Genomic DNA, 9,903 nt, shown 5'->3' on the forward strand with positions numbered 1-9,903 from the left:
AAATCGATGCTAATTGTTATAAATGCGAATCTATTGTTTCTTATGATGATATCTCTGATTCTTATCGTGTTGGACTAGAGAAAATAGAAGAATACATTCAATCCAAAGAACACAAAAATATGTTGAAAGAAATTTTGAATGAAAAAGATAAGAAAGAAATCAAATTGACTTCTATGTAGAAGTATGAATTATTATCCAAGAAGTTGAATTCAGAAAATAATCTTGATCCTGAGAATATTTTCGAATTCGATGAAAGCGAAATGAGTGAGATTTCTGTAGAGGATGAAGTTGATTGTTCAGCTTTTGTACAAAACTTTGACGAACCTAAGAAAAAATTAATTTCTGAAACTCAGTTGAATTGGTTAGAATTGTTGAAAATAAAAGTTCAAAGGTTTTAAAGGAAAAGGCAACAGTTTTTCTAAAGGTTCAAACTATTCCAAATCAAGTGTTCGTAATAAAAGGACTGGATAAAACTGATACTTCTGAATTAACGTCCCTGGTTAATAATGATAATGCAAATGGATGCGATGAATTCTTCTGGTTCAAGCCAATCGACAATGCGGATGAGACAAAAGGTCTTTCAGAAATGACCTCTTGGAAAAGTAAAGGGAAATACGTTTCAGAACCATTGAATCGTCTTGACCTTCGTTACGATCAGGCTGGACCAAGTGGCACAAAAGATTTTCCTAGTGAAATCTCTTCATAACAGCAAGAAACTCCAGTTAGAAAAGAGAAACTGAAAGCTAACATTCATAAATCCACTGAAGAGCTAATTCCTAAGAAAAAACACTTAAATGCTAGATATAGGAAAAATTTGAAAGAAAGAAAACGTTTTTTGGAAAAATAAGAATCTCAATCAAAATTATGTCAATTCAGAACAATCTTCTAATCAGAAACCTGATTCCTCTCCTATTTCGAAACAAAAGCCAAATTTTTCTCCAAAATCACAAGTTTTGAAACCTATTGAACAACCAAAATCAAAGTGTTCTCTGAAAACACCGTTTGCAAAACCTCTAAACAAATCTAATGATTTTAAGGGTAAAAGTAAAGTTGTTTCGGAACCAGAGATTATTCTCAAGGAATATGTGGCTAACTTAAAAAGGGAAGAAAAAGAGTTTGGAAAGAAAATGGCTCCAAAACTTAAGGAAAATATTCAATGAAAATCTACTTTTGTTGAAATTAATGTTTGTGACAACAAGGTTGAAGTTTTCAAAATACAAAAATGGAAGAATCATGTTTTGAAAAGGAAATCTTTTTGGGTTGATAAAACTATGATATTTCCTGTTCAAAAGAAATCTTCACAAGGACCCACGATGGTTTTGGTTCCTAAATCTCTCTAGTTTTTGCAGGTTATGCATGACGAACAGTACGATTCAGAATGGTATATCGACAACGGTTGTTCTCGTTACATGACTGGGAGAAGAGAAAAATTACGAGAGTATGGATCTTTAAAGGATGGTGGCAGAATAAAGTATGGAAACAACGCCACTGGGGAAATAAAAGGCTATAGAAGGATTACGAATGTCGATTTCTCGACTCGGAAGGTAGCATACGTAGAGGTCCTGCAACATAATCTGATAAGTGCTTGGCAGTTGGTTGTTGGTACAGGTCTGAAGGTATCGCTCGATGATAAAGGTTCGTAGAATATTGAAAAGAAATCTAAGTCAATGCTTCTGAAATCTAAAAGGAAGGGAGTGATGTATCCTCTGAACTTGAATCCGATTAAAGGGAAACCATATATTTGCTCTCTTACGAAAGCATCTTCGGATGATAATTGGCTATGACATAGAAGGCTTTCCCATCTGAACTTCAAGAACATTAACAAGCTAGTGATTGTTGATCTAGTTCGCGGTCTACCTCTTCTAAACATCGAGAAGGAACATATGTGTGCTGCTTGTGAGCTCGGAAAGAAAAGTAGAAAAAGTCACTCTTCCATAATAAATACCAAGATTGTTGAACCACTTGTATTGATGCATATTGATTTATGTGGACCATCTGCTATTGAAAGCATTGGCGGTAACATGTACATTTTAGTTATTGTTGATGAATTTTCTGTTGGGTTTTGAGCATTCTAACACTCCTAAGTGTACATGCAACCCTGAATACCTTGGATCTATGTTTTCTCTATTATACATGCAAATATGAATATTCCAAGGTATTACCCTATCTAACATACAATCTTTGATACTTGGGTAATAAAACAAGTTTGAAGACATACCTTTTTATGTAGCTTGATTCCTTGATGCTTAAGAGCCGAGTGCCCCAAGTGTGACACCTCAAATGGTTCACACAACATCAAACACACTTGGAATAACTTGAGAGAAATCATACACTTAATGAAATCGTCTAGCCCTCACCATACACCCATAGTCTCTCATGGTTACCGATTTTGGGAAGAATAAGATGCTTATGTAGTGTGTCACAATTAGGGTTACACCATGTAAACCCTAATTGTCATGGCCTTTCATTTCCATGATCCATGGGTACAAAAACACCATGGAGCATCCTATGGGTTTTAGCCCAACTTGATAATCCATGAAGCATTAGCCCACTATACAAGTATGGATGATTTACACAATCAACCCATATATTTAATTAGTCTCTTTTTTTGATCACTTAATTAATTCCAAATTAATTCTTGATCAATACTAATTAAATAATCTTATTAATATATTAGAACTTATAATATATTACCAAACCTTAAGTGTTATTTCTCTCATTTTAGTCTATCCAAATGCATGATGCCATGCAACCCAAATGGACCATGCCAAACGGGTCAAGTACATACCAAATATAGTTATGGACGTAGACACTAATCCAACAGTCTCCCACTTGGATAAGTCTAAAACTATTATTTAGTATGACTTCAAGAACCGACTGGCAATCGTAGCTCTTTAAGCCGCTGTCGAACTCTGACGTTGTAACTGAACTCTGATCTCGTCAATGACTTGTCCATAAGATAAGGGATCAGATATTCCTCCAGTCTACATATCATATGGACTGAGACATGGATTATAAATCATTCTCTCTGTCCATTTGGTGTTTCCCGATTTTCGATTCATGATGACTGACTGATTGAACAAATCAAATCAGTCCTGGCTTAGCCAAGCACTCACATGTGTCATCATTAAATTATCGAGGGGCCCACAGATATCGCCTTTATCCCAAAGGTAAAAGGGATGGATAAACTTCGACTCATATGGCTTTTTCTACTACTTGTTGAATCATACACAAAGGCACGTTTTAAAACAACGAGTTACCAATGCGTTTTCGTGCAATCAATGTATAACCAACTCATAGTAACAACTCATATCTCTCGGTTTGAAGAATATAAGATATTATCGTCTCATGATCACTCGTGATAAAATCCATGAAGTGATTCAAATGAGCGCGGGTTGAATCCAATACTCAGAACTTATGAGCACTCATGAGTGTTGTAGCACCACTTTGTCCAACATCTTAGACCTCTACAAGCCAACCCATGACAGTCTTGATTCATATCTACTTCCAACATATGACCGACTGTGGATGGTTTGAATAACTTAGTCATTCAGGAAGAACGACCTAGTTATTCTTGAAGTCAAAACATGCAAAGTGAAACACAAGAATAATCGAATCCAATATGGTCTCAGAACTTATGAATATAAATAAAACACCTTTTATTTATCACCATATTGATTACCCATTATTCATTGTATACTGTTTCAACTGTCAATGTTATACTTGAATTAAAAAAATAGTTGTCACATGCTCCAAGCATGTACACGATGTTTTCTAAACAGTAGTCATGCCATACACCAAGTATCCACACTATGTTTGTCTAAACATTAGTTATGACATACATCAAGTATGCACACTAAGTTTGTCTATGATCTTTACTCTGTGAAATACATCGATTGAACATAATTCCAATGATTCTCATTTCACAATCCCAATTCCTTACCGCAAATGCAAGAATTCCAAATCCTGCCATTTACCTAAATCTGTTAGATTCTAAACTTATATGCATTGATCCTCTTGTAATGATTATGCACAAAGTCACAAAGACTTGTCAACAGACATTACAGAGTATTCCAATGGAGATCAACTCCATGGAAATATCCTTCTTGCATTAATTTTTTCTAATCTTACACAGATTGAATCCACCTATGGAGACAACTCTGTATTCCCATTTTGACTATCATTTCTGAACAAGAGTTGCCTCTTTTTCAAAACATGTCAATATGGTCCTTCCAGAAACACTATACTTCCAACTGTCCCTGAGCAACCAGTCTTTGGTAAACCTTAGATTGTCCTCGACAATTGCTTAATCATTTTAGTCATTTCCAATTCTAGAATTTTCCCTTCTTCATGCCTTGAGCATTTGGAAAATTTAGAACAGATGAATATTATAGCACATGCAATCGATCCTATATCCGAAGCATATGGGAGACGATTCATGATGTCTCACATAAGGACATGATACTAGACCAGTCTTTTGCTATAATATTTCTGTATCTATCTGCCAAGTTCTCATAATTCAGATTATGAAAAGGGATGTCGTAATCATGATCGAATTTTAGAACGCAAATAATGGACCCGTATATAGAATTTCCTTATGTTGAGCCATTCCAACACAAAATTCATATATATCCTTGACTAGATATGATTAAAACCTCAATCTAAGCTTTTAGAGTTGAAATGAAGTATAATTTCCTCTCACTTAATTATAGCAAAACAACTTGTCAACCCCTGCAACTTCACGAATTGAAACTTTTTGTTTTCTATAATTAACATTGTTGTCTTGCAATACTAATCATAATTATCATGCTCCCACTAACATGAGAATTATTAGCATAACACTTATGCTCCCACTAGCTTTGACATGTACTCAGAAATCAGCTGGACTTCTAGAAATCAATACTGTATTGACTTTCTTACCAAAGTTCAAATTTCTGATACGAGATGCTTTGATAAAACTTTATCAGGATCATACACCTTTCCTTAGATAGCACACATGTGTGTCTAAACAATTTCAGAACTATGAAAAGGGACGCCGTAATCATAGACTCAATTGTTCAGACCTTTTCCATTCCTCACTAGTCCATGTTAGTGTGTCGGTTAACCACACACGCTCCACTAACGACTTTGAGAATGCAAATATCACCCTTTCTATCTACCTAAAATCTACTTAGTGAAAGCGTTTCCTCACCATCATTTTCATGAATCGGATAGAAACCTTATGACACTTAGATTGTTTATGGTGTAAGTGTTCTTATCCAAACTCATATGGACTGAACTCAATCTTACTTTCTTGCCACCTGGCAGCACAAGGGCCTGCTATTGCTTCCAAGTTGTTATGCAACCAATTGAGAACTCTCAGAACTAATATGCAATGCCAACTTTCACTGAAATGGGCGCAAAAGTAGGAATATGTCAACACGATAGGTTATAAACCTCAAGTCGTGTGCTAGTGATGAACTACTGGTTTTATTCTTGATTAGATCTTTAAGTTTCTTCACTTTTCTTTGATTCTTAAAACAACAACATATGACCCAGTCACATCATGTAATGAGAATCTCATAATAGAAACTTAATAGAGTTAGATAGTGGACTTCACCTGAAGTAGAATCAAACATCTTGACTTGATCAACCCTATGATCCTTCAGGTAAATAGGCAGTTTTGTAACCAATGCCCCTTCCTTTGGCAATATAAACATATGGACTCTATGGAAATGGTACATGGGACTATCACAAACTTAGACTTTCTCTTTACCATTTGGTCAACCGAGTTGACTATGGCCGATCCCTTTCCATTGGGAAGAGAAAGCTTTTTCTGGATATCCAATGTTACCATTGTAAATGTCCATTTAAGGTTTGGGAAGTTGATATTCTTAATCAACCTTGCTTTACTAGTCCTCCAAATCATTGCTGATTCAGCAGCACCAAGCAAATAGATAAGATCATTTAAGGGTCATGTCATAGTTTGTTTCATAGTAGTCCCAAAGGAACTCACCATGTGTCACACCCCTAAACCAGAACGGCGGAAACGTTCGGGGGCGGATGACGTCATGCTCAGTATCATAACCATAGTGAAGAAAGTTAAACACAACCATCATAGATATAATTTAAAAGGTTACATTGTTTCCAAAATACATGTTTCCAAAATACATGCTTCCAAATAAATTACACATGATGATAAAATGTGGCAAAAGAATCTACGCCTTAGCGTCTTGACTTCAGAAATCTTGTAGTTACCTGAATCACTGATTACCTGAGAATACAAGTTGTTTTGAAAAGAGAGTATCAGCATAAAGCTAGTGAGTGCATAAGCGATTTGTACAAAGAAAATAAATGTTACTTCCTTAAAGTTTTGTTACCATAAAATCTCATATTTTCTAAAAGGTTTGTTGTAGTTTTAACCAAAACAAGGCTTGGTACGAGTAACTAAATCATCGCACTTACATGTGTGATTTTATGTTTAAGTAAGACCCCTTTTTATGAAAAGGTCGTAGAATTTCCGTGAATCGCATGTTTTATTAATACTCCGTGTGAGGTGTTATAACCATACTAAAGACTAGAAAGCCTTGTATGCGACGTTCTTCAGGCGACGGAAAGTTATGACTCTTGTCACCCCAGACCTGCCGGTCTAGCTGTTGCAAGCAGCTTAGGTGCGGGTTTGTCAGACCCAGTATAGATCTACACACAATTATCACGTTCTCCCTCCCAGAGATTCTGATTATAACTACAGGACTTTTCTATGGTACTTAGGAGTACCCCGAAGGAGAATGTCTCGCGAGTTTAATTAATAAGATCACGTAGTGTGCAAATGAAATATTTGTTTTGTAAGTCGATTGAGTTACTGTTTCTTTATCGAGTGAAGTTCTCAAACTATACCTGTTATAGTTTATCAAAAAGTGTTGCGTGTGTTTGGATAAACCTTTTTATGCAAGTCATGGTATTTCCATAAATCGACATTTGAAATGATAAGTGTAAACCGTATACACACCTTGCTCAGCATGTTAGAAGGTGTAGGGAAAACTCTTAAACATGTATTAGATAGTAAAAATAGCCCGTGAACAGATCACAACTTTGTTGTCGTAAGCTGTCCAGCTTGGTTTCAAATGTGTTTTGGTATTTTGAACTTGTATCCTCCCCCTGAAAACTAAAGCAAACGTAAAAATGTAGGGGTATGAACTCACCGGGAAAGTGCGTGATTTGAAGAAAACAAGATTTTCTCGGGCGGCACCTCGACCGGAAAGTGGCGAATTTTTCGGGAATTTCGGAGCTTCATACCTTCGTCGGGACTTAGATATGAAACCGGGACTTCGGGATATTACTTGCACGCAAAACGAGGTAAAAAGCGAGAGAATGAGAGAAAATGAGCAAAGGAACCCGGAACTCTCGCATCCCTTTTATAGGGGCTGGAACCCTCGCGTACGCGGGGCGTACCTCTGGGTTACGCTGGGCGTACCGGACGTCATGTGTGACCGCATGCTTGGTCGTCGTTCTATGGATTGGACAGGGGCATAGAGGCGTAGAGGGGCGACGTGGACGATCCGAAGCCTAGCACCCGAGTACGCTGGGCGTACGAGGGTACGCTGGGCGTAAATCGTCTCGGTTTGTGTACCTCAAACTTGTAAAATCCGTAACATTCGCATAAGAGCTCCGTTTTTGGTGTTTTTTATATGAAAACGTAGGTGAGAATGTACTCTAAAACTTCCATATAGACTCCGTCGGCTAGTTTTGAATTTATTTTTAATAATATATTTTTACCGGACAGGATAAATCCGTTAAAAATTCATAACTTCTTCATCCGATGTCTGTTTTCGTCTGTCTTTTTACCGTTGTACTACTATTGTCGAGATATTCAATTCTTGTTTAGGTTGTGTCGGCTAAAAATCGTTCGACCTTAATTCGAGTTTTTAGCTGTCTACTGCTGTTCTGAAACTTATAAAAATCATAACTTCCTCATACGAAGTAAGATTTGGACGTTCTTTTTATGTATGCTCACGGTTTGTTATTTTCTACGACTTTCGTTTAGAGACTTAATGCTAATAAGTCTTTTATTGAAATATTCACTTTTTACGCTCAACGGTGTTTTACCGCTTTAGTCGCGAATCTTTGATTGGTCATAACTTTTTCGTTATAACTCGGATTTGAGTGTTCTCCATAATTTTGAAAACTTTGATACAATACCTATTACTTTTTGTATTCCAATTGAGACTTTAGAACACTTCGTTTTTGACGCTAATTTTATTGATTCAAAATAGTTTATAATATTTGACTTTTCGAACATTACATTGACTCGAAATATCGGGTTGTCACATCATCCCCCCGTTAGAGGGAATTTCGTCCGGAAATTTTAATCTAAGACAGAGTTTATGGACTAGGAAAAAGTTGCGGGTACTTATGTTTCATCTGATCCTCGCGTTCCCAGGTGAATTCAGGTACTCGTTTGGCGTTCCACCTGACCTTTACGATGGGAATGCGGCTTTGTTTCGTCGACTTAACTTCTCGGTCCATGATTTCAACAGGTTCCACTACGAAGTGGAGGTTCTCGTTGATCTCAATTTCTTCCAAGGGAACGACAAGGGTCTCATCAGACAAACATTTCTTCAGGTTTGACACATGAAAGGTAGGATGAACGTGATTGAGTTCCTGTGGTAATCGTAGTTTGTATGCCACCGGGCCAATCCTGGCGAGGATTTCGAATGGTCCGATGTACCTTGGATTTAGTTTCCCACGCTTTCCAAAACGTACGAGAACCTTCCAAGGTGATACCTTCAGAAGTACATGATCCACAACTTGAAACTCCAAAGGTTTCCGTCTCTTGTCCGCGTAGCTCTTTTGTCGGTCTTGCAAAGCCTTCATCCGTTCTCGACTCTGGACGATCTTTTCGGTTGTTTCCCTGATGATCTCCGGGCCAGTGAGTGCGCTGTTAGGGATTTGCCCTTTTGCTAGTTGCGTATCTCCCACCTCAGCCAGCACAAGGGTGACCTGCACTTACGGCCATAGAGAGCTTCTAACGGAGTAACTTTGATGCTAGTGTGATAGCTATTATTGTAGGAAAACTCAATAAGAGGCAGATGAGTATCCCAAGCTTTTCCAAAGTCTATCACGCAAGCTCTTAGCATGTCCTCTAACGTCTGAATGGTTCTTTCACTCTGCCCATCAGTCTGTGGGTGGTAGGCTGTACTCATGTCCAGCCTAGTTCCCATAGACTTCTGCAGTAACTGCCAGAATCGTGATGTGAACCAACTATCTCTATCGAAGATAATGGATATTGGTACTCCGTGAAGGCGCACTATTTCTTTAATGTAGATCCTTGTCAGCTTCTCCATTTTGTTAGTCTCTTTTATTGGTAGGAAGTGTGCGGATTTGGTTAATCTGTCGACGATTACCCAAATGGTGTCGAGTCCACCCGTGGTCTTAGGTAACTTGGTAATGAAATCCATCGTAATCCACTCCCACTTCCAGTCGGGTATCTCTGGCTGTTGTAGTAGTCCCGAGGGCTTTTGATATTCTACCTTAACCTTGGCGCAAGTCAGGCACTTGCCCACAAAGGTTGCTATTTCAGCTTTCATGTTCGGCCACCAATATAACTTCTTGAGGTCTAAGTACATCTTGTCTGAGCCGGGATGCACAGAGTAGCGAGTTTTATGAGCTTCGTTCATGACAACGTCCCTGAATCCACCAAATTTTGGTGTCCAGATCCGGTTCACGAGACAACGAACTCCGTCATCCCTAACTTCAAGATTTTTGTCCATTCCTCTCAATGCTTCACCTGTCACGTTCTCTGTCTTCAAGGCTTCTTCTTGAGCTTCCTTGATTTGTACGGACAGGTGTGAGTGTATGGTCATAGTTAATGCCTTTACTCGGCGGCCCGAGTACTCCTTTCTGCTTAAAGCGTCTGCAACCACG

The sequence above is a fragment of the Lactuca virosa genome, chromosome 4, assembly GCF_052849685.1.
Source record: "Lactuca virosa cultivar CGN04683 chromosome 4, Lactuca_virosa_CGN04683_v6, whole genome shotgun sequence".
Taxonomy (NCBI): domain Eukaryota; kingdom Viridiplantae; phylum Streptophyta; class Magnoliopsida; order Asterales; family Asteraceae; genus Lactuca; species Lactuca virosa.